This window comes from Bos taurus, chromosome 6, assembly GCF_002263795.3.
Source record: "Bos taurus isolate L1 Dominette 01449 registration number 42190680 breed Hereford chromosome 6, ARS-UCD2.0, whole genome shotgun sequence".
Lineage (NCBI taxonomy): Eukaryota > Metazoa > Chordata > Mammalia > Artiodactyla > Bovidae > Bos > Bos taurus.
The window spans coordinates 107,598,302-107,625,254 of record NC_037333.1 but is presented as its reverse complement, the minus strand read 5'-3'; the positions used below and the strand labels follow the sequence as shown (position 1 = coordinate 107,625,254).

At 38.2% G+C, this 26,953-nt stretch overlaps 1 non-coding gene across 1 annotated transcript; it reads right to left on the bottom strand.

Annotated features, from left to right (window-relative positions):
- Positions 1-10,183: 10,183 nt before the first annotated feature.
- Positions 10,184-10,291, bottom strand: LOC112447233 (U6 spliceosomal RNA). Its single transcript, XR_003035334.1, has one exon. It is a non-coding gene; the product is annotated as a U6 spliceosomal RNA (small nuclear RNA).
- Positions 10,292-26,953: the final 16,662 nt, after the last annotated feature.

Here is a 26,953-nt window from a genome sequence, read left to right as displayed (position 1 = left end):
TCCCAGGGCTGATCTCTTTCAGAATGGACTGGTTGGATCTCCTTGCAGTCTAAGGGACTCTCAAGAGTCTTCTCCAACACCACAGTTCAAAAGCATCAATTCTTCGGTGCTCAGCCTTCTTCACAGTCCAACTCTCACATCCATACATGACCACAGGAAAAACCATAGCCTTGACTAGACGAAAGTTCTGGGCTCCAAAATCACTGCAGATGGTCACCTTCAGCCATGAAATTAAAAGACGCTTACTCGTTGGAAGGAAAGTTATGACCTACCTAGATAGCATATTCAAAAGCAGAGACACTAATTATTAGAGAAATGCAAATCCAAAGTGCAGAGAGTTATCTCCTCATCTGTCAGAATGGTTATCATCAAAAAGTCTATAAACAATAAATGCTGGAGAGGGTGTGGAGGAAGGAGAACCTTCTCACTCCATTTGTCAGAATGTAAAATTGTAATAGCCACTATGGACACAGTATGGAGGTTCCTGAAAAACTAAAAATAGAACTACTATATGATGCTGCAATCCCATTCCTGGGCATGTATACAGAGAAGATGATAGCTCAAAAAGATACGAGCACCTCAGTGTTCATTGCAGCACTATTTATATAATAACCAATACATGCAGGCAACCTAAATTTGCAGCAACATGGATGGATTAGAGATTATACTAAATGAAGTAAAGTAGACAAAGACAAATACCATATAACATAGTGAAATATTTTTTTAAAAATGATACAAAGGAATCTATTTACAAAGCAGAAATAGAGTCACAGACATAGAAAATAAATTTATAATTACTAAAAGGGAAAGGGAGCAGGGGAGGGATAAATTAGGAGTTTGGGAAACAACAAGGACCTACTATATATCACAGGGGATTATACGCAATATTTTCAAATAGCCTACATTGGAAAATAACTTGAAGAAGAATATGTCTGTGTGTGTGTGTGTGTGTGTAACTGAATCACTTTGCTATACTCCTGAAATTAATATAACATTGCAAATCAACTATTGTCTGATTTAAAATGATCAAATATTAACATAATCTCGCAAAATTGTGACATGTATCAGTCAAATAATGCATATGAAGTGCTCAGTACCGATTTAGAATAGGCTGCTTTAGTTATTGCTATCATCATTTAGAAAAATCTATGTTAAGAAAATTTTACTATACCTAATAAAATATCCATGCCCAAGCTTTATTTATCACTGTGCTATTTATAAAATTAAATAATAAATAAAATTCCAAATGAGAAATATTAGAAAGAAGGCTTCCTTGGTGTCTCAGTTGGTAAAGAAACCCTCCTGCCAATGCAGGAGACGTAAGAGACATGGGTTTGATCCCTGGGTCGGGAAGATCCCCTGGAGAAGGAAATGGCAACCCACTCCAGTACTCTTGCCTGGAGAATTCCATGGACAGAGTAGCCTGGTGGGATGTAGTCCATGCGATGGCAAAGACTTGGGCATGACTGGGTGACTAACTTTCACTTTTTTTTTTTTTCAGAATGAAGAATATATTTGATGAGACACATGACAGCATTAAAATAATGCTCATATATACTTTGAAATCACTTGCAAATTTAATTTTGCTTCAAAGTTGAGTAATTGAAACAGAAAATAAGATTTAATGTGGGAGAATCCCATGGACAGAGGAACCTGGTGGGCTATAGTCAATAGGGTTGCAAAGAGTTGGACATGACTGAAGTGACTTAGCACATTAGTGACATACAAATACATTATCCACCCATATTATCATGGCTGATACAAGTTATGATGATGGTTAGGATAAAGCTATATGGCCTGAAGGTTTTGTTGGCAGTGTTGGTAGAAGAGAACCTCTGGAGTGTGGCTGTCTGGATATTTTCATGTCAAAACAATGGTACACATATTTACACACTATGACCTATGACTGTATTCTCCCTTTCATCAGATTTTTATTTCAGGCATCTTCCCCAACCATCATCCTCAGAACACATGCTCTTCTGTAAGCTTTGAAGGCTTAGATTCTAATCAAAGTGTTCTTGATCTTCTCTGTAGAAAAAGGTACTGGGATCACTTTAAGACTGAGGTGGCCATACCTGGGAAAGCTAGAGAATCTTCAACTTAAAATGGCTTGTAAGTTTGAATGCCAGAAAAGCTGCTGGAAGCATCACAGAGACACAGCAGGATGGAAGATGTGAGGATAATTTTATGAAAGTGTTGAATACCTCAAACTGCAGTTGTTAGTTACAGCATATTGCTTATAGTAGTGATATATGATGATATATAATTGCTGCTAATTAATTTCATAAATCTATTAATTTAAATGACTTTTTTTACTTTGTAAACTATATTGGTGCATTTGTGTTAATATAGTTTTATAGCTTATATACATGAATAATACATGGTTTTAATTTTAACCTTATTTTAGCACTAGGAAAATTCTTTTTCTCCAGGGAATATAAAGAGTGATTTCTTATATTTGAAAAGCTCTTTATATTTAAAAATATTTTTATGTTTGTACCTTATTTGATACTTGAAGCACTGATTTAAATACCCAAGAAACTGAGGGTCAGAGAAGTTAAGTAATGTACAAGAACAGAACATCCTAGAAGACCTCAGATCAGAATACATAACGATTTCATTTCCTTGACCATGCATCATAGTTATTTTCATAAAACAAGTAGATGATTTAAAGTTCAAACCTTCGGGTACTTTTCAATCTGTTTCTGGAAGGTAGAGGGTGGGGAGTCTAGTGCCTCTTCTTGCTGATTGAATTTTGAATGTATTTTCTTTATTACAAATTATATAAAAAGGAAAGAATCCTTCACTGATTGCCATTCCTCCTGGCGAAAGTCCAATCCATGTTTAGCAGACATCTTTTTGATAACTATGCCATTTTGTTTTGATATTCCTTTCAGTTATATTTATATTCCTAATAGCCAAATTCATCAACACCTGCAAATAAAGTCACCATCATCATCACTCACAATGTTATTTCCACCAAGTGCAAAGTATAAAGGATGGCTTGGCTGGGACATATTGATCGTATTTCTTTGGAAAATCATGAAACTTCCTCTGAGATATACTGTTTGTCATAACTGTATTTTTAGTCAAGAATAATGAATAACTGATAAGATGAAATATGGTAGGACATAATTGGCAAATGGAAAGCATTTTGCAGAAATCACTCAAAGTATTTTGAATTTCATTTCTAGTCATGGTTTATTTAACACTAGCTGAGTGTTCAGAGTCATGCACAAAAGATTGATGATCTTTTAAAGCAATTCCTAAGTGTAATATTATGTCTTAAAGAATTATGCCACTCTCTTTAAGGGTGCTGAGAAAGATGTCAGGAGGCATCAATAACAACTCAAGTATTACTAACCATCTGTGTTTTGTAAATCAAGTAGGCAGAGGGTTTCCCCATACAACCCCTAAAGGAATTACATGATCCTGAAAGACATTTACTAGAGTATTTCTATAAGAATATAGTTTGTTACTGAAAGGTAATGAATTTGGAAATAACCCTACATGTCCCAAGAAGAAGAATCAAATAAAAATAATACAAGGATCTACTCAGGCAGGAATTTCCATAAGCTTAGCTTTGGCATCAATGTTTCAGTTGGCATTTCCTGAAAATCATTTTTGCTCCTACTAGGGAAGTCATTGATGTTCTGTCTACTGAGTGCTGTTCTACATTCAGGCTCTACTACAAAGCCACAGTTATCAAGACAGTATGGTACTGGCACAAAGACAGAAATATAGATCAATGGAACAAAATAGAAAGCCCAGAGATAAATCCACGCACGTATGGACACCTTATCTTTGACAAAGGAGGCAAGAATATACAAGGGATTAAAGACAATCTCTTTAACAAGTGGTGCTGGGAAATCTGGTCAACCACTTGTAAAAGAATGAAACTAGAACACTTTCTAACACCATACACAAAAATAAACTCAAATGGATTAAAGATTTCAACGTAAGACCAGAAACTATAAAACTCCTAGAGGAGAACATAGGCAAAACACTCTCCGACATACATCACAGCAGGATCCTCTATGACCCACCTCCCAGAATATTGGAAATAGAGAGGGAGAGGGTGGGAAGATTTGGGAGAATGGCATTGAAACATGTGAAATGTCATGTATGAAACGAGATGCCAGTCCAGGTTCGATGCACGATACTGGATGCTTGGGGCTAGTGCATTGGGACGACCCAGAGGGATGGTATGGGGAGGGAGGAGGGAGGAGGGTTCAGGATGGGGAACACATGTATACCTGTGGTGGATTCATTTTGATATTTGGCAAAACTAATACAATTATGTAAGGTTTAAAAATAAAATAAAATTAATTAAAAAAAAAAGCAAAAATAAACAAATGGGACCTAATTAACCTTAAAAGCTTCTGCACATCAAAGGAAACTATTAGCAAGGTGAAAAGACAACCTTCAGAATGGGAGAAAATAATAGCAAATGAAGCAACTGACAAACAACTAATCTCAAAAATATACAAGCAACTCCTACAGCTCAACTCCAGAAAAATAAAAGACCCAATCAAAAAATGGGCCAAAGAACTAAATAGACATTTCTCCAAAGAAGACATACAGAGGGCTAACAAACACATGAAAAGATGCTCAACATCACTCATTATCAGAGAAATGCAAATCAAAACCACTATGAGGTACAATTTCACACCAGTCAGAATGGCTGCGATCCAAATGTCTACAAATAATAAATGCTGGAGAGGGTGTGGAGAAAAGGGAACCCTCTTACACTGTTGGTGGGAATGCAAACTAGTACAGCCACTGTGGAGAACAGTGTGGAGATTCCTTAAAAAACTGGAAATAGAACTGCCTTATGATCCAGCAATCCCACTGCTGAGCATACACACTGAGGAAACCAGAGGGGAAAGAGACACGTGTACCCCAATGTTCATTGCAGCACTGTTTATAATAGCCAGGACATGGAAGCAACCTAGATGTCCATCAGCAGATGAATGGATAAGAAAGCAGTGGTACATATACACAATGGAGTATTACTCAGCCATTAAAAAGAAAACATTTGAATCAGTTCTAATGAGGTGGATGAAACTGGAGCCTATTATAGAGTGAAGTAAGCCAGAAGGAAAAACACCAATACAGTATAATAATGCATATATATGAAATTTAGAAAGATGGTAACAATAACCCTGTGTAGGAGACAGCAAAAGAGACGCTGATGTATAGAACAGTCTTATGGACTCTATGGGAGAGGGAGAGGGTGGGAAGATTTGGGAGAATGGCATTGAAACATGTAAAATATCATGTATGAAATGAGATGCCAGTCGAGGTTCGATGCACGATACTGGATGCTTGGGGCTAGTGCACTGGGACGACCCAGAGGGATGGTATGGGGAGGGAGGAGGGAGGAGGGTTCAGGGTGGGGAACACATGTATACCTGTGGTGGATTCATTTTGATATTTGGCAAAACTAATACAATTATGTAAAGTTTAAAAATAAAATTTAAAAAAAAAGGAAAAAAAAGTGAGTCTCTACACACTCACATTTGTGCCTTCTACACACCTTTCTTATTTCTCTTTTATTTTCTTTCTGTGCTTTCTTTATCTTACTTTCATTTGGTGAGATATTTTGAAATTAGTTTAGGCTTAGATTCAGAACACTTGATTGTAGCTTCAGATCTGGCATCTATCAGCTTTGAAGCAATGAACAAGTGACTCAGCTTTTTCATCTATAAAATGAAAATAATGATAGTTTCTAGGAGTGATGCTTAGTAAATGATACAGAATAGATCCTCATAAAAAGTAAGTTGTTATAAAGATTTTTAATCTTCTAAATAAGATTCCTTTTTAAAAATAGAAAAATATACAATTTTGAGTTTATCTGGATGTTTTTGTATCATGAAAATGGGAATAAAATCTGAAATGCTTTGGTAAAATAGCTTTATTTATCTTTTGGGGGGAGGTAGTTTGAGGGGGGAAAGGTAGTTTGTTTTACCATACTGGAGTCAGAGGATTTGATTTAGGTTCTTGATGAAGAATGATTCTTTTGTAAACAAACCATTTGGCACATTTGAGATGCCTGTTTCTATCTTTAAAAATTATAACTCTCATGCATCTAGGTCATTTTGAAACTCCATATGAGGTAGTGTTTGCAACCACATAGCTCTTAAGATGGAAAGAGGCTATATTAATGTTAGTTGTTGATATCACTGTTACTAATACAACTGTGTTAATATCATGAGGAACGATTGAATTGTCATCCCTCCCTCTTTCATCTGTTTCTAGAAAAAAAGCAAAGACGTTATGTTTTTCTCCCATGCATTGAATCCAATATGGTGCCTCTCCATAATGAGGTGCACTTAAAGCCTCAACTCTATTGTCAAGAGGAAGTGAAACCTTCATACGGAAGTCACAAGTCTTGGACAGTCTGCCCATTAGCTGCTCTGACAAATACAGATTTAAATTACTTGGGTCTTTCCTTTGAGAAATGAAAAATTTAGTGGGAATAATAAATCTAAAAATACCCACACAAGTACACATACATTATAGCTACATGTTAGAAGAGTTCATAGGAGGAAGAAACAGATAAAGCTTATTTATGAGGTTATGTTTGAACTGTGTAGTAAAGGTCAACTTGGTTGGGTCTTGTGGGAAATTAAGGGAAGAGAAGCAACATTTGTAAGAAGACTATGATGAAGTGTTAAAGGGAGGTGATGGAAAGGAGGAGGAGAATTATATAGGATAAAGAGAAGCTGCCTTTTGATTCAAATATTGTATACTGATGGGAAATGGAGTAAACCTAAACACTGGCAAGCTTTAGAAGATATGGGAGAGCTAATATACATTTTAAACCCAGGGTAAATATTATGAGACCAGAAACCCCACTACTCAGCATACACCCAGAGAAAACTGTAATTCAAAAAGATACATGCACCTAATATTCATTGCAGCACTATTTACAATAGCCAGGACATGAAAGCAGCCTAAACGTCCATCAACAGATGAATGGATAAAGAATGTGTGGTACATGTATCCAATGGGATATTACTCAGCCCTAAAAAGGAATGGAGTTGGATCATTTGTGGAGATGTGGATGGATCTGGAAACTGTCATACAGACTGAAGTATGTCAGAAAGAAAAAAATCAAATACTACATATTAATGCATATATGTGGAATCTAGAAAAATGATATAAGAAATCTTATTTGCAAAGCAGAAATAGAAGATACAAGATGTAGAGAACAAATTGTCACCAAGGCAGAGGGGAAGGAGGTGGGATGAACTGGGAGATTAGAATTGATGTATATTCACTATGTATAAAATAGGCAACTAATGAGAATCTACTGCGTAGCACAGGGAACTCTAATCAGAGCTCTGCGGTGACCTAAATGGGAAGGAAGTCTAAAGGAGAAGGGTATGTGTCTACATACAGCTGATTCACTTTGCTGTACAGCAGAAGCTAGCACAAAATTGTGAAGCGACTATGCACCAATAAAAAATTAATTAAAAAAGTCATGTACACCAAGTGATTCCTTTTTACATATGTGTACACAGCTGACTGAGTAATAAATCTCTTCATCTTACCTTACCTGGGGAGCTCAAGGACACCCACTCACTCATTTTCTTCCCGGTTTTTCCCTGTTCCCACAGACCTTCCCACCCCTGCTCCCTGGCTTCTATCTATCCTGTCTACTAACATGCCTTTAGCCATCTATCCACCTCTACAGATAGGCTTAAGTATCTGCAATGCCTTTTCAGTTTCTCTAGAGAGATTCCCCTGTCTATCCACTTCTGATTGCCTGATCTACCCCTGAAACTCCTCTTTAACCAGTGCTGTATCTTTGGTAACGTGCTGGTTTGTTTGCAGGCTGGTTTTCCCAAATAAATATGAATCATTTGATGAAATAGTCCACTTTTTTTTGCTCCTTTTTTGTAAGTCCACTTTATTTATTTTTTTTAAAATATAAATTTATTTATGTTAATTAGAGGTTACTTACTTTACAATATTGTATTGGTTTTGCCATACATCAACATGGATCTGCCACAGGTATACACATGTTCCCCATCCTGAACCCCTCTCCCTCCTCCCTCCCTGTACCATCCCTCTGGGTCATCTCAGTGCACCAGTCCCAAGCATCCAGTATCATGCATCGAACCTGGACTGGCAATTCATTTCATATATGATATTATACATGTTTCCATGCCATTCTCCCAAATCATCCCCCCCTCACCCTCTCCCACAGAGCCCAAAAGACTATTCCATACATCTGTGTCTCTTTTGCCATCTCATATACAGGGTTATCGTTACCATCTTTCTAAATTCCATATATATGCATTAGTATACTGTATTGGTGTCTTTCTTTCTGGCTTACTTCACTCTGTATAATAGGCTCCAGTTTCATCCACTTCATTAGAACTGATTCACATGTATTCTTTTTAATGGCTGAGTAATACTCAATTGCATCCACTTTAATTCCCTTTATTATCAAGAGACAGTTATGAAGTATAATACTGTTTACATTGAACTCCAGAAAGTGTTTTGGAAGTGAAATTAGTACTAAAATTATTCTCTTAAGGTCTAATGCATTCATATGACAGTATCCTGTAATGTAAGCTAATGTATATGCTTAGTCACTCAGTCATGTCCGACTCTTTGCGTCCTTGTGGACAGGGGCCTGCCAGCTTCCTCTGTCCATGGGATTTTCCAGGCAATAATATTGGAGTGAGTTGCCATTTCCTTCTCAAAGGGATCTTCCTGACCCAGGAATCGAACCCAGATCTCCTGTATTGAAAGCAGACTCTTTACCATCTGACAAACCAGGGAATGTTACTATATTTTTAGTGTTACATTTATTTATTAAGTACACATTTTTTGAGAAGTCAGAGTATATGAAAAATAGCCTGAAGTATAAGTAGACTTCAATTCTTGCCATAGTTCTTCCTCCAAGTATATATATGACCTTAGAAAATCACTTAAAATATCTAAACCTGAGTTTCCTATGAATTGAGCCATTCACTGCATGCTACCCACAATAACTTTCAGCTCCAGCTGATTGGTTTCAGCTCCAGATATAATATGCCTTGTGCTAAGGAAAACAAAGTGTTCTTGTAACCATTAGAAGAAAGAAAACCTGCTGAAATTTGGAGGAACCTAATAATTTTGCCTTCCTGCCCACCAGATTATAGACCCACCAACATATAGGAACTGGGTAAACATTAAAACACATAATCCACTTTATTTCTTATATATAACTGTTAGAAACCTGACCTTGAAGTCAGAATCAGTTCAGTTCAGTTCAATTCAGTTGCTCAGTCGTGTCCGACTCCTTGTGACCCCATGAATCACAGCACACCAGGCCTCCCTGTCAATCACCAATTTCTGGAGTTCACTCAAACTCATGTCCATCGACTTGGTGTTGTTATCCAGCCATCTCATCCTCTGTTGTCCCCTTCTCCTCCTGCCCCCAATCCCTCCTAGCATCAGTGTCTTTTCCAATGGGTCAACTCTTCACATGAGGTGGCCAAAGTACTGGAGTTTCAGCTTCAGCATCAGTTCTTCTAAAGAACACCTAGGACTGATCTTTAGGATGGACTGGTTGGATCTCCTTGCAGTCCAAGGGACTCTCTAGAGTCTTCTCCAACACCACAGTTCAAAGCATCAATTCTTCGGTGCTCAGCTTTCTTCACAGTCCAACTCTCACATCCATACACGACCACTGGAGAAACCATAGTCTTGACTAGATGGACCTTTTTTGGCAAAGTATTATCTCTGAAGTCAGAATAAGGATTCTCAATTCCTCTTCTAGGAACTGAGCCCTGTTACAGATGGACATTCAAGAGGACAGTAGGAACCTTATACATCACAGCAGGAGATTGGGAAATGTGTTCAGCTTGTGGATAGATTCCTTTAAAGAAAGACAAAAGGCACAATGTGCTCTAATTTTAAAATGTTTTCATCACTCTCAGAAGAAATTCAATGCTTATTAGCCTTTACCTCTCAAACCCACCTTTCACGTATACCCACAGTCCTAGCTGAATCACTTTCTATCTCTGAAGATTTGCCTATTCTTGACATTTCATAAAATGGAATAATACAGTAAGTGGTCTTTTTAAAATTAAATACACTTGATGTGTAACACTAAATTTAAGATGTAAAATGTGTCATTTTGATGCATTGACATATTACATTATTTTTGCAATTGTCATGAAAAAATATGGAGTGGTTTATGAATTTGCATGCTTTCCTTTTGTGGGGGCCATGTTAGTTTTCTCCATATTGTTTCAATTTTTAGTATATGTGCTGCCAAAGCAAGTACAGTATGTGGTCTTTTGTGTGTGGCTTCTTCCATATATGATAATATTTTCAAGATTTATCCACACTGTAGCATATGTCAATATTTCTTTTTATTGCTGAGTAGTATTCCATTGTGTGGAAAAAACAAACAAACACATTTTTATTTGTTCACCAGTTGATGTACATTTGGATTGTATTCAAAAAAAGAAAGACAAAGGGCATAACATGCATTAACAACTTTCGTCAGTAATCAACAAATACCAATAGCCAACAAATATGTAGCTTTCACACACGCCAGTACCATCTTCCAGGCTTCAGAGAGTAGTGAGTGATGAGTGGCAAGAAGTGAGGAATAATCTGTCCCAACATTTCCTGGGGAGGTGGAAGAATTGAGGAGACTTTGTATTTCTAGTCTAGTCAGGGAACACCCTCCACTAACACCATCACCATCACTAACACACACACACACACACACACACACCACACACACCTGTTTTACACAATGCATGTGATAACGCTGGTTTTAACAGAAGTGATCAAAAGTATGTTGTTCTTTAGGTCCTAGAATCAAATGATACCATTGAGAGATAGGAGTTGCAGATATGTATTTACCATTAGGAGCATTTATCTTCCTGGTCTCATATTCACCATATAAAATATTTATTACTAAAAAAAAAAAACAACTCTAGCAGGCTCAAAATATATTCACTAAGTCAGTTTGGAAACTCTACTTTTTCTTGTATAAATGTTGACCGAGCATGATTCAAAGGCACAAAAATAAGGTATTAAAATAATAAATCCTTCAATGACCCTCCTTGTCTCTAAAAAATAAGTAAATGAAAAGAACAGGAGTATAGTTTCTTTTCTCCTCTGGACACCTTTATGCACTTTTTCATATGCTACTCCTTTGGACCAAAATGTTCTTCCATAATTTGTGTCCCATTAAGTCCTAAAAGCTAAATTAGCCTTCCCAACCTCCTTATTTATTGAGAAGCTTCACTCTACAACAGCATCAACTAGGATACCCTGATGTCTGAACTAATTCTGAAGTAAGCTCTCTCTCTGCCTCACTGTTGTTGTGGCTCCTGTAATTCTCTGTTTAAGGACTTGTCATGTAGCATTCTAATTTTGCTTTATTTGTCTCTCAAGTCATTAGTCTGTGCTTTTCTTAAGATCAGAGATATATGACATGCATAAAATACACCCCCAAAATATTTGTCCAATGAATAAATAAAGATGTTTTGAAAAAAAATTCTACAAATGCGTTTAACTAGTTTGGCTTTATGGACAATTTTCTAAATACAAATGTATTAAGTTAGGAATTCTTGAGAAGAAAAATACTGAGACAAGGAGTTGAATGCAAGTGGTTTATTTGTGATGTGACGCCAGAAATCATGGAAGGAGGGGGGTGGGAAAGTAAGATAAGAAAGGGAAGAAAGTCAATAAAATTCTGCTAATTAACTGGTTACCATCGTGTGTCACAGGATCTCAGTCTTGCTAGAGACCTCTGGAAAACTGCAAAGGACACACCTCAAGATTCTCCTACCCAAGAAACAAGGGAACTGATGTTGTTAAACACCCAACTTCTGTTAATAATTAGTTGAATGTTGCTTCTACATACTTAATTCATTGGTACTTTCAGTCTATTCTTGTTGAAACCAAGTCTATTCCAGTGGCCAGATAAAGTCCATGGGGAAAAAAAAAAAACACCCAGTTTTTCTTAATATGGTGTAACCAAATCAGTAATACACAGAAACATTTGATGAAAAAGGAATGAATATAATATCTCAATAATATGCTCAGGGATGACCAACCCATATCCAGAAAATACACCAATTCTTGTAAGGACAAGTTGCCAGCCCTATTCAAGTGATAGAGTTCTTATGTAATTTGTCTCTAAGTGGCTAATTTGTCTTATAATTATATATTAGCATAGCAAGGGCTTGATTTCTAACTTTACTAATGATAGATTTAACATTAGCAGGATAATCATTATAGCCTTGGTCAAGGAAGCCTGTAATGTTGCAGCCATGTATATTAGTAGCTCAGCTGTGTCCATGTCTCTTCAACCCCATGGCCGTGAATGACCACCATTCCTACCATCATGGATGCTCACTCTCTGGGTAGATTGCTCTCTGGGATGAGCAATAAGGGCAGGTGGCTACACTCTAACTGTATGAGCTCATCCTGTTTATCTGGTTGGTTAGCATTTCTGCTGAGATGAACACTCTTTCTAGTGGATGTCGCTTGAGATAAAAGATTTACACCTTTTGGGCTCACAGGTCTATCCCCTAGTGTCTTCCTGACAATTTTCTTATTTTGTTATCCTCAATTTCCAGTCTTTTTCAGGCTAAGTCATTTACCATTGGTCAAGTATCTCTGTGTGTATTCTTATCTGTAATCACTTCCCCACCAAGCCGAAGAACAGATGTACTGCCATGGATCTGCCCACTGGGGAGGAATGGCCATCACCACTGTATTTCATATATATACACACATAATTGGGATTGTACTTCAAAAATTGTATATTTTCTGTTCATACCAACATATGGAGTAGACCCATTAATGAACCAGTTTCAGGATATTCTTCTAGGCAGCCAGTACCTGGGAACCCTCAATAGGGTCACATGATGAGCTGAGGAGAGAATTGGCCATGAGAGTCAGTGATATAAATATATAGTACACCCATTTGTACAAATTATTTGTACTCTTCTGCCATACTCATGCCCAGCTCACACAGTACCACTTCCATAATATGATGGATTAATGCTGTACTCTCCTGAAAATAATTAGCTCATAAGGGACTCACTGTAGAGAATAAAGGATATTTTATGTGAACTCACATATGAGCATACACACTGCATACTCACTAGATGTCTCTTGGTCTATTATAGACTTTCTATTAAGATACAGTGGCTTGTTGTATTTGCCATGCAAAACCAAATGGTGCTCTGGTACAAAAAACACTGCCTGTCTTCAGAAGTTTGACAGAGTGTCAATATTGTGGATTACCATGGATAACACATAAATACCTTCAGTTTCTTGACTGCATCCAAACTGAAGCACTTCCTGAAGTTACTAGAGAAGGCTCTATTGTTCGAATCACACTCAAAGCTGACATCTTAATGAATGTCTAAGAACTGATTCTGAGTTATATTACTAAAATGGTGCATGGTATTAATATCTTTAAAACTCAAAATGACCATCCAAGCACTGTCCCAGTTTCCTAGTGCTAGAAAGTACAGGGCAAATACCCTGAAATTTAGTTTATAAGAAATGCCTCAGTTTTACCCAAGTTCTCAAACCTCTAAAAACTTCACAGATATGTCAGTTAACCAAAACTTTTTAGGGGTTAACATTCCCTTGATACATAGGTATCTTTCCAGTATTTCCAGAGTGCTTGACATTTCACAATCTCCAGGTCAAATTAATATGATGCAGTTGGTGTAGTACAGAGGTATAAAAACTACAACTTCCAAGCCGAACGCAGCCTGTCATCTGCTTTCATTTATAAAGTTTTATCAGGACACCATCATTCTCATTTATTTACATGACGTCTATGACTGCTCAATGGAAGATTTTAGGAGTTGTGACAAAGATCGCATGGTCTGTGTGTGTGCTTAGTCACTCAGTCGTGTCTGACTCTTTGCAACCCAATGGACTGCCCCTGCCAGGCTCCTCTGTCCATGGGATTCTCCAGACAAGAATACTGGAGTGGGTTGCCACACCCTCCTCCAGGGAATCTTCCCAACCCAGGGATCAAACCCAGGTCTCATGAGTTGCAGGTGGATTCTATACTGTCTGAACCACTAGGGAAACATGGTCTGCAAAGCTTCAAAAATTTCCTATTTGACTTTGTACAGTAAAAGTTTGCTGAACTCTGTATAGAGAATAGTTTCATGCAAGGCAATGTGTATAGAGGATCAAGGTCCCATTGACCTACAGAGCAAGAGATTAACATAACCCTGAGGCAAGGCTGTAACGGTGTACTGCTGTCTTTCCAAGTGACTGCTATCAACAGCTGATTTGACTTCCTGATAGGTATTGAAACAAATAGTTTTCCCAAATCAGTAACTAGTTCTATAGTTTCTAAGGTCACATATAGAATGGTGATTTCTGTTAGAAAAGGTATATCTCCAAACACAGAAACTGTCACTACCATTTTGTTATATTTATGAAAGCTTGCCATCATCTGTCAAAATCCATCTTTTTTTTTTTAAACTCATACATCCTATATCAGTGAATTAAGCAGGATATAATGAAGCCCACCACTGCTACATCATTTAAGTTTTTGAAGATGGCATTATCCGTGCAACTTCATCTAGGATGCACCAGCACTTTTGACTTTCTGTAAATGAGGGATGCAGACAGTTTCACAAGCTTCTATTTGGACTTTTATAGCATAATAGCTCTTCATCCACAGATGAAGGAACACGATGATGGTTTTGCCAGCTGCTAAATATATCCATGTGGATTGTGCTATGAGGCTGAGGAAATGACCCAATCATTTCAGAAACTGAGATGGCACATATTTGGGTCAAAAGTCTGTACATCCACACTCTAAAAGAAGTAACGAGGCTGTCTTCATTTCTATTTTACCAGTGGTAATTCAGATCCTGTATCCAATGGCCTTATCAACATCCAGATAATTTTTGCCTCAATTAAAAAATATGTTTAGTTTCTTTTGCTGTGCAATAGCTTTTAATTAGGTCCCACTTGCTTCCCTGGTGGCTCAGATGGTAAAACCTCTACCTACAATGTGGGGGACCTGGGTTCAATCCCTGGGTCAGGAAGATCCCCTGTAGAAGAAAACGGCAACCCATTCCTGTAAAATCCCATGGATGGAAGAGCCTGGTGGGTTACAGTCCATGGGGCCACAAAGAGTTGGACACACTGAGCGACTTCACTTTCACTTTTATGTTTATTTTTGCTTTTATTTCCATTACTGTGAAAGGTGGGTCATAGAAGATCTTGCTATGATTTATGTCAAAGAGTGTTCTGCCTATATTTTCCTCTAAGAGTTTTATAGTTTCTGGTCTTACATTTGGGTCATTAATCCATTTTGAGTTTATTTTTGTGCATGGTGTTAGGAAGTGTTTTAATTTCATTCTTTTACACAGAGCTGTCCAGTTTTCCTAGCACCATTTATTGAAAAGACTATCTACTCTGTTTTATATTCTTGCCTCCTTTGTCAAAGATAGGTATGTGGGTTTATCTCTGGGCTTTCTATCTTGTTCCATTAGAACAATATATTTCTGTTTTTGTGCCAATACCATACTGTCTTGATGGCTGTAACTTTGTAGTACAGTCTAAATTCAGATCTGTTAATTCTTCCAGCTCCATTTTTTCTTCTCAAGGTTACTTTGGCTATTCAGGGTCTTTTGTGCTTCCATACAAATTATGAATTTTTTTCTTCTAGTTTTGTGAAAAATATCATTGGTAGTTTGATAGTGATTGCATTGAATCTATCTATTACTTTGAATCGTATAGTCATTTTCACAACATTGATTTTTCCAATCCAGGAACACAGAATATCTTTCAATATGTTTGTGTCATTCTTGATTTCATTAATCAATGTCTTAAAGTTTTCTGCATATAGGTCTTTTGTCTCTTTAGGTAGGCTTATTCCTAGTGAAAAGACAACCCTCAGAATGGGAGAAAATAATAGCAAATGAAAAAATTGACAAAGCATTAACCTCTAAAATATACAAGCAGCTCATTCAGCTCAATACCTGAAAAACAAATAACTCAATCAAAAAGTGGGCAGATTGCCGAAACAGATGTTACTCCAAAAAAGACATACAGATGGCTAATAAACTCATGAAAAGATGCTCAACATAGCTCATTACTAGAGAAATACAAGTCAAAACTACAATGAGGTATCATCTAACACCAGTCAGAGTGGCCATCATCAAAAATAATTACAAAGAATAAATGCTGGAGAGGATGTGGAGAAAAGGGAAACCTCTTGCACTGTTGGTGGGAATGCAAATTGATACAGCCACTATGTATGGAGATTCCTTAAAAAATTAGGAATAAAACTACCATACAACCCAGCAATCCCCCTACTAGAAACATACCCTGAGATAACCATAATTGAAAGAGACATATGCATCCCAGTGTTCATCACAGAACTATTTACAGCAGCTGGGACATGGAAGCAATCTAGATGTCCATTGGCAAATGAATGAATAAAGTTGTGGTACATGTACACAATGGAATATTACTCAGCCATAAAAAGGAACATATTTGAGTCACTCTAATGTGGTGGATGAACCTAGAGCTTATCACACAGAGTGAAGTGAGTCAGAAACAGAAAGACAAATATCATATATTAATTCATGTATATGGAATATAGAAAAGTGGAACTGATGAACCTATCTGCAGTGCAGTGATGAGATGCAGATATAGAAAACAGACTTGTGAACATAGTAGCAGAAGGAGAGGGTGGGATCAACTGAGAGAGCAACATTGAAACATATGCATTACAATATGTAAAATTAGATAGCCAGGAGAAATTTGCTTTGTGATGCAGGGAGCTCAAACCCACTGTTCTGTGACAATCTAGAGGGGTGGGATGGGATGGGAGGTAGGAGGGAGGTTAAAGAGTGAGGGGATATGCATATATATTCAAAAGCAGAGACATTACTTTGCCAACAAAGGTTCATCTAGTCAAGGCTATGGTTTTTCCTGTGGTCATGTATGGATGTGAGAGTTGGACTGTGAAGAAGGCTGAGCACCAACGAATTGATGCTTTTGAACTGTGGTGTTGGAGAAGACTCTTGAGAGTCCCTTGGACTGCAAGGAGATCCAACCAGTCCATTCTGAAGGAGATCAGCCCTGGGATTTCTTTGGAAGAACTGATGCTGAAGCTGAAACTCCAGTACTTTGGCCTCCTCATGTGAACAGTTGACTCACTGGAAAAGACTCTGATGATGGGAGGGATTGGGGGCAAGAGGAGAAGGGGACGACAGAGGATGAGATGGCTGGATGGCATCACTGACTCGATGGACGTGAGTCTGAGTGAAGTCCGGTAGTTGGTGATGGACAGGGAGGCCTGGCGTGCGGCGATTCATGGGGTCGCAGAGAGTTGGACACGATTGCGTGACTGAACTGAACTGATGGCTGATTCATGCTGATATGTGGCAGAAACCAAAACAATATTGTAAAGCTATAATCCTCTAATTAAAAATAAATTAAAAACTTACTTTTATAGGCTGCTGTTTTGTGAAACTGTGTCTTGAACAGATATGATCTTTCACTCAGTAGATTCTAGAGTTCAACAACTGGTTTATGTTTGGAAACTGGGTAAGGAAGAGTGATTTTCCATTGTAGTAGCTGATATATGCTTTCCTTGTACATTAAAAAAGTTTGTAATCTTTTTTTGTTGAATTCAGTTCCGTGCAGTTGCTCAGTCGTGTCTCTCTCTTTGCGACTCCATGAACTGCAGCACACCAGACCCCGCTGTCCATCACCAACTCCCAGAGTTCACCTAAACGCATGTCCATTGAGTTGGTGATCCCATCCAACCATCTCATCCTCTGTCATCCCCTTCTCCTCCTGCCCTCAATCCCTTCCAGCATCAGGGTCTTTTCCAATGAGTCAACTCTTTGCATGAGGTGGCCAAAGTACTGGAATTTCAGCTTTAGCATCATTCCTTCCAAAGAAATCCCAGGACTGATCTCCTTTAGAATGGACTGGTTGGATCTCCTTGCAGTCCAAGGGACTCTCAAGACTCTTCTCCAACACCACAGTTCAAAACCATCAATTCATCCATGCTCAGCTTTCCTCACAGTCCAACTCTCACATCCATACATGACCATAGGAAAAACCATAACCTTGACTAGACGGACCTTTGTTGGCAAAGTAATGCCTCTGCTTTCTAATATGGTGTCTAGGTTGGTCATAACTTTCCTTCCAAGGAGTAAGCATCTTTTAATTTCATGGCTGCAATTATTACCTCTAATAATTTGTATCCACTTTACCTCTATGAGCCTCAACTATTCTGAAATCTTCCATTCCTATCTGCTAAAGCTATTCTGTCATCTCTCCTTCATTTCTTTGTAGACCATCATTGTTTCTCTGCATCAAGGACCAGTTTCAGAAGTATACTAGGTATCCTTGCAGGAGTAGTAAATCCTAAAAGAGTGAAGAGTGCCCTCATACAAATAAACTATCTTCCATCAAACATACATTGTGCTGGAGCCTCCGTATCTATCCTGAGGCATGCTCTACTGGCCTCTGATTGTGTCCCTCTTAAACTCTTTCATTCTGACCATGTTAACATTAACTATTGACTGAGAACAATGAAAGGAGGAGCAGATCTTGAGAAGGTTAATTATCCTGTTGGCTAACATTAACCTTGAGTAAAGTCCTTGCATGGTCTTTATGCAATGAGAGACGATTCTCTTTTTTTAGTAAAAGGCAATTTTTCAGCATAGAAGGTTTAAGGAAATCTTGGGATTCAAACACACCTGCCCAATATTCCCATCCTGGATTTCAGCGTTCTATTCTTCTCTTATCATGGACCTAAATTTATTACAGAAGGCTTGCTGGGTCTGTGAATTCAGCCTTCAACCTAACTCTGAAACCCTTATAATCAAGTCTCAGGCCTGATACTTAGCAAAGTCTATCCTCCAGGTGAAGTTAACACTCTTTTTAAAACATTTCCATGAAGGCTTATTTGCTTTTCCAGTGTTCCCTTGTTTAATAGTTGCATAAACTAAGACGAGCATTTTCTCTTTCAGAGCTCTAGGGCACTTGTTAACAGCCAGAATTCTTAAATTTCCCATTGTTCCATAAGCCAGTACATATTCTCACACCTATACATATTCCATCACCATCCACCATGGCTGACAGTTCTATTAACCTGACTTACCACCCTCTATGGTGTCTTGTTGCCATTTGGTCATTTAGCAATGTAACCCTGGGTCTTGGTTTCTACTGAAAATAATTCTATTCTTGGCTCCAATTATCTTAGCTTGTGTTTCCCTTGAAACAAATCTTGATAAAAGGCTCTGAGTGAAACAGTCTGTTTTCAATGGGGTCACAGGCTGAACCAGTAGGAAATGGGAAAGTGAAGCAAGGAAATACAAGGTTCTCAACACAGTGTATACTAATGAACAGTTATGAGGTCAACTGGGGCTCAGTCCTACTGAAGACCTCTGGAAGACTGCATGAAAATGTTTCAGAGTTAGACACTTGTTATGTGGCAAATATCAAGCTGAATGTAAATAAAACAGGAAATATAAAGCCCAATCGTACAGGGAATATTCTGGGACTTAGAGTTAAATAAGGATAACTGAAATGCGAGTCCATGAATAAAGGATTAAAATACTCACAAACGCTGTTACAGAGATAAAATCTAAGGAGAAAATATATTTAAAAATCACTTAAATATCAAAAAGTATATGACATTAAAAAACACCCACGGATCATATAAAAGTTTCTCTTTTTTTTTTTGATGAAAAATACCAGTTTCCTACTTTACACTTCCCCGTTGCTAATCTTACTGTCCAGGTTCATCTGCTGTTAACAATTTATGTATCTAGCTCTTAAGGTAGTTATTACATAACTATACAATGTCTTTACAAATACTGCTTTCAGTTCAGTTCAGTCTTTCAGTCATGTCCGACTCTTTGTGACCGCATGGACTGCAGCACGCCAGGCTTCTCTGTCCATCACCAAATCCCAGAGCCCTCCAACCTCACATTCTCTGTCGTTCCCTTCGCTTTCTGCCTTCAATCATTCCCAGCATCAGAGTCTTTTCAAATGAGTCAGTTCTTCACATCAAAAGGTCAAAGTATTGGAGTTTCAGCTTCAACATCAGTCCTTGCAATGAATATTCATGACTGATTTCCTTTAGGATGGACTGGTTGGATCTCCTTGCAGTCCAAGGGACTCTCAAGAGTATTCTCCAATGCCACAGTTCAAAAGCATCAATTCTTCGGCACTCAGCTTTCTTTATAGTCCAACTCTTACATCCATACATGACTACTGGAAAAACCATAGCTTCGACTAAGCATACCTTTGTTGGCAAAGTAATGTCTTTGTTTTTCAATATGGTGTCTAGGTTGGTCATAAATTTTCTTCCAAGGAGCAAGAGTCTTTTAATTTCATGGCTGGAGTCACTATCTGCAGTGATTTTGGAGCCCCAGAAAATAAAGTCTGTCACTGTTTCCATTGTTTCCCCATCTATGTTCCATGAAGTGATGGGACCAGATGCCATGATCTTATTTTTCTGAATGTTGAGTTTTAAGCCAACTTTTTCACTCTCCTCTTTCACTTTCATGAAGAGGCTCTTTAGTTCTTATTGGCTTTATGCCATAAGGGTGGTGTCAATCTTCATATCTGAAGTTATTGATATTTCTCCCTGCAATTTTGATTCCAGCTTTTGCTTCATCCAGTCCAGCATTTCTTATGATGTACTCTGCATATAAGTTAAATAAGCAGGGTGACAATATACAATCTCAAAAGTACTCCTTTCTCTATTTAGAACCAGTCTGTTGTTCCATGTCCAGTTCTAACTATTGCTTCCTGACCTGCATATAGGTTTCTCAAGAGGCAGGTCAGGTGGTCTGGTGTTCCCATCTCTTGAAGAATTTCCCACAGTTTGTTGTGATCAACAGAGTCAAAGGCTTTGGCATAGTCAATAAAGCAGAAATAGATGTTTTCCTGGAAATCACTAGCTTTTTTGATGATCCAGCAGATGTTGGCATTTGACTTTTGGTTCCTCTGCCTTTTCTAAATGCAGCTTGAACATCTGCAAGTTCATGGTTTACATACTATTGAAGCCTGGGTTGGAGAATTTTGAGCATTACTTTACTAGTACGTGAGGTGATTGTGTGGTAGTTTGAGCATTCTTTGGCATTGCCTTTCTTTGGGATTGGAATAAAAACTGACCTTATCCAGTTCTGTGGCCATTGCTGAGTTTTCCAAATTTGCTGACATATTGAATGCAGCACTTTCACAGCATTATCTTTTAGGATTTGAAATAGCTCAACTCGAATTCCATCACCTCCACTAGTTTTGTTTGTAACGATGCTTCCTAAGGCCCACTTGAGTTCACATTCCAGGATGTCTGGCTCTAGGTCAATGATCACACCATCGTGGCTATCTGGGTCATGAAGATCTTTTTGCTATAGTAGTTCTGTGTATTCTTGGCACTTCTTAATATTTTCTGCTTCTGTTGCTGCTGCTAAGTCACCTCAGTCGTGTCCAACTCTGTGTGACCCCATAGACGGCAGCCCACCAAGCTCCGCCGTCCCTGGGATTCTCCAGGCAAGAACACTGGAGTGGTCTGCCATTTCCTTCTCCAATGCATGAAAGTGAAAAGTGAAAGGGAAGTCGCTCAGTCGTGTCCAACTCTTAGTGACCCCATGGACTGTAGCCCACCAGGCTCCTCCATCCATGGGATTTTCCAGGCAAGAACACTGGAGTGGGGTGCCATTCTACTTCTATTAGGTCCGTACTATTTGTCTCCTTTATTGTGCCCATCTTTGCATGAAATATTGCTTTAGAAAGAGCAATTTGTGTTCCATCCTCCCACGTCTATTCCCCCAATTATTCTTCCTCTCAATTGTTAACAGTAAAATTATTGTTTTCTTCTATTTAAGTGCCTTTGTGATCATATATATATATATATATCTCATATGTATATCGTACATATATGATAATTCATTTTAAATAACATTTCTTGGGATGAGGATATTAGTGTCCTTATCCTTGCCTTGGGCTTTCCAGGTACTGCTAGTGGTAAAGAACCTACCTGCAAAAGCAAGAGAAATAAGAAACATGGGTTTGTCCCCTGGGTTGAGAAGATCTCCTGGAGAAAAGAATGGCAACCCACTCCAATATTCTTGCCTGGAGAATCCCATGGACAGAGGAGCCTGGTGGGCTACAGTCTGTAGGGTCATATAGTCAGACAGGACTGAAGCGTTTTACCACACGTGCACACACCCTTCCCTTAGAAAAGAGGTTCAATTTTACATTTTCAATGGCACAATTTGGCTTCCAGTATTTAAAAATGTGTATATTGACAAACCAGCTTCCCATTCTATGCAACACCAAGTGAATTAATGGGAAACAACAACAACAACACAATAGTAACAACAACAAACCAAAGGTAGAAAATTGATTTCATACCTAGCAAATATTCTCAGGCAACTGAGAGATATTTCTTTCAATATTTTTGTTGACTTTGCACCTTCTTTTGTTGATTTTTATGTGTTTAATGTGTATCCTGAAATACATTTTTTTGGAAGGTGGTTTTAACTATGCAGATTTATTCTAACCTTTTAGACATAATTCTTAATTTCAGAAACTGATTTTTGCATTACAGTGACAATAATAAGCATATTTTCGATACACATTCATAGGCCTGAAGCAAAGCTGTCAATACAGGATAAATGAGGACATTGAAAAAATGAGATTATCTCAGGGACTAGGTTCTGCACACAAGATTCAGGTTTTCAGTACTTCATTGAATGAGCACCTATTTCAGGCTATCTCTGCTAAGTGCTGACACTAGATTAGGGAATGATGCATGCATTTCCCTGTTGGCTCAGATGGTAAAGCATCTGCCTGCAATGTGGGAGACCTGGTTCAATCCCTGGGTCAGGAAGATACCTGGAGAAGGAAATGGCAACCCACACCAGTACTCTTGCCTGGAAAATCCCATGGATGGAGGAGTCTGGTAGTCCATGGAGTCACAAAGAGTCAGAAACAACTGAGTGACTTCACTATCTTAAAAGATAAAGTTCTGTAAATACCAAATGGAATAACCAGAGCAAAGAGGTAGACAGGAAACGTCCCAGTGAACCCAGAGGTGGAGACCTCATACTTTCTGGTAGACCAGGAGGTTTTCTGGAACAGAGGTGTTTTTTATTAATATAAAAGAGGAGTGGGGTTTTAAGGAGAATTGCCGTGGCTTATGTTGGAAGAAACAACATTCTACAAAGAGATTGCTAATTTTGTCCTACTACTGAGATAGAGTATTGTAAGTTCAAAAACATTATAAATAATTTTGTGTATCTAGAGTTATAGCAAGGAGACAGACAAAGAAAATACATACATAGACATATGGGCATGGATAAGCCCTAATGCAGCTTTATTTACAAAGCAATCAGTGGGCAATATTATTCAGTGGTTGAAAACCCCTGATCTACACTGTTGAGGGCAAAGGGTTTCTGTACAACTTGAGTTAGCTGTAGCTAGCAGGGACCAGACTGGGAATGATTCTGAATGGGAATGTTTTAAGTCCTTCTTTGGCATTAATGAGTGAACATTGATAGCTACAACCTCGTAGGCAGATGCTTTACTGTCTGAGCCCCCCAGGACACGTGTCTGGCTTCCCTGATAGCTCAGTTGGTAAAGAATCCACCTGCAATGCAGGAGACCCCAGTTCAATTCCTGGGTTGGAAAGATCTCCTGGAGAAGGCAAAAGCTACCCACTCCAGTATTCTGGCCTGGAGAATTCCATGGGCTATAGAGTCCATGGGGACACAAAGAGTCGGATACGACTGAGCGACCTTTTTTCACCCATTCCTTTTTCTAAAGTCATGAATAGATTAAGAGGTTAAAGTAGGGGCAGATAAATCCATTGAAAGTGAAAAGTGAATTCACTCAGTCGTGTCTAACTCTCTGTGATTCTATGGACTGTAGTCTGTCAGGCGCCTCCTTCCATGGGATTTCCCAGGCGAGAATACTGGAGTGGATTTCATTTCCTTCTCTAGGGGATCTTCTGGACCTGGGGATCAAACCCAAATCTCCCACTTTGAAGGCAAACTCTTTACCATCTGAGCCACCAGGGAATTCAAGTTAGGCAGGCACTAAAGTAACCAAAGAAAATAAGAATTGATGAACTAAGTAACAACAGTGAGAACTGAGAGATGAAGATATTTAGAAGATGTTTAAGAAGTGACTGAGTATGACCAGTGAGGAAGGTAATGAGAAAGATGAAAATCAAAATTGGTGCCAGGATTCTGGCTTGGGAAACTGGGTGGTAGTGAGGTCATTCACTAAGAACAGTGCCATAGAGGAAGGCTGAGTTTGAAGGTGAAAAATAAAAAATTTGATTTTGAGTATGTTGACCTAAAGATGTAAAAATTTCATCCAAATGGAATTCCTAATATATAGATTGTCAGATAAAGCACAGGATTTCTACATAAATTTGAATTTTAAATGAACAATAAATAATTTTAATATAAATATGCACAAAATGTTTCATGGAACAAGCTAAACTAAAAAAGTTTTTTTTTTTTTCCCCCATCAGAAATTTCATTTCACTGGACACAATACAGATTTTCATTTGATAAATGTGGTAAACTCACAAGTATAGTTGACATGGTCCTTCCCTGGTGGCTCATTGATAAAGAACCCATCTGTCTGTGCAGGAGATGCAGGTTCAGCCCCTGTGTCAGAAAAATCCCCTGGAGAAGGATGACAACCCACTCCAATATTCTTGCTTGGGAAATACCATAGACAGAGAAGCCTGTTGGCTACAGTCCATGGGGTTGCAAAAGGGTCAGACACAACTTAACAACTAAGCAACAACAATAGTTGATGTAGTTTGTAACTAGGAGAGAGAGACATGGATATGAAATATAAACTTTGTAATGACTTGTATGTAGCTGATGATGTAAATTCTGTTACTCACCAGCTTTCTGACCCTAGCCAAGATAACTTCACCTCACATTTGTATAATGTGGAGATTCTATTAGCTGATTTTCTTTAACCTTTTCTGTTTTAAGATAATATATAACTCTGAGTACACTTTCTTGAATATATCTACTTATGATTTTTGTACTATTATCTGCCACAAATAACATTTATTGTGATTTGATGGAGTTAGCTGCCATGTTCAATTTTTAGGGAAGAGCAAATTATCCTTTTCATGCAAGTGTTTCTCTGGCACTGCTTTTTCCACCATTTGATAAAAATAATAGCCAGCCGTCCTGATATAGAAATGTTTATTTCTGTAGTATCACTTTCTCTTATTTATTCAATTTTGTCACAGTATGCCATATTTGGATCATAAATTTTGATTTATACTCAAGTCACACTGAGGGATATTGATTCACTTGAACATGCTTGATGCATTCCATTTCTGAATGCTAGAGTTGCCTACCAAACAGCAAAATTATTTCTCTCTATTTTTATTCTCAAGTGAATATAATATTTGAGAAAACATCACATATGATTCCCATATAGGTTTTAGGTCTTATTCTAAAAGGCTGGTTTACAGAAGCTAATAAATTTTTCCATATGCCAGCATAATGATGTTTGTGTCCCTGTCCTCCACAATTTTAAGAATAATCACAAAATAAATTCTATTAGATTTTGACAATTTAATAGTGCTGATAACTACAACCAGCTACATTGTAAATAATTCAGTACTGTTACCACAATCACTACAGGTATTGAAACAGTTAAAAGGTTGTTGTTAAACCATAAAAAGATGTTGAGATTCTTGGCCTCTGGAGGAGACAAATTCAACCTGGGGCCAGAGACAAGGTTTGATTGCTCAGAGCTTTTGTGTAATAAAGTTTTATTAAACATAAAAGAGATAGAAAAAGCTTCTGATAGAGACATCAGAAGGAGCCAGAAAGAGTGCCCCCACCCTTTTCTTTTAGGAGAGTTATGTTTCTAAGGGAAAGGGGCATCATCCCTAAATTGTTGAGCCAACATATTCTCCTAATACTCATATTGAGGGTCTCTGATCCAGGAGCCCCAGGTAATAGTTGGAGGAGGTTGTGGCACTCACAGGAGCCTGGACAACAATTTGTAACTTAAATGCTTTCAGACGGTTAGAAACAAACTCCTTTTTACAGTTACAGATGTAAGGCAAAATAGTTATTATACCAAGTTAAAACTTAATCAAAATTAAAAGTCACATTATGTCCATAGTTAGGGTACAATATGTTATAGCAGTCCATCTTATGATTGTTAGACATCATCACAGAGTTGAAGAAAGTCCTTTCCTTGAAAAGGAGAAACCTGTCATGGGAAGTGTTCAATTGATGAGGAGGGGAGTGCTCCGCAGATCCAGCAATTAGACTCATTGTGGAATGCAGTGTAGGAATGAGTGCAGGACAGAAAGGCGCTGTCTTGAGGGTCAACCAACAGACTCAGGACTTTTGGAGTCAACAGAAGCAAGCCCACCTAGATTCTCAGACCCATCTCGGTTCCTGGCTCAAACAGCGGCTTGTTTGACTCAAAGACTGGGTCAGGAGTTAACCCCCCGATAACGTCTGTTGAAAAGCTAAAAGATGAGTCACATAGTTAATTTTAACTATGTGACTTCAGGATCTATGACAATATCTGTGCATGAAAACAGTCTGTCATGGAGACAGTCCTTTCTTTGTAGTGGCAGTTTGAGCCCTCATTAAAGCTGTGGGTAAAACTTTAAACCAACTGTCTTGTGTTTCCTAGTTAGCTTACATGGGACTGGAGGTACCCAGGGGGCCCTAACTAAGCCCCTATCCTAATAACACCTGAGGAATCCCTGGTATTGATAACTGTGGAGGGCCAATCAGTCAATTTTCTTTTGGATACTGAGGCAGCTTTCTGCTCACTAAAGCCCCTGGTCTGCTTTCCTTCCCATTCACTACTTTTCTTAATGTCATTATCCTTTTCAACTTTTTCTGAATTGGAGTCTCCAGGAATAGTGTAAGTGATATTCTAT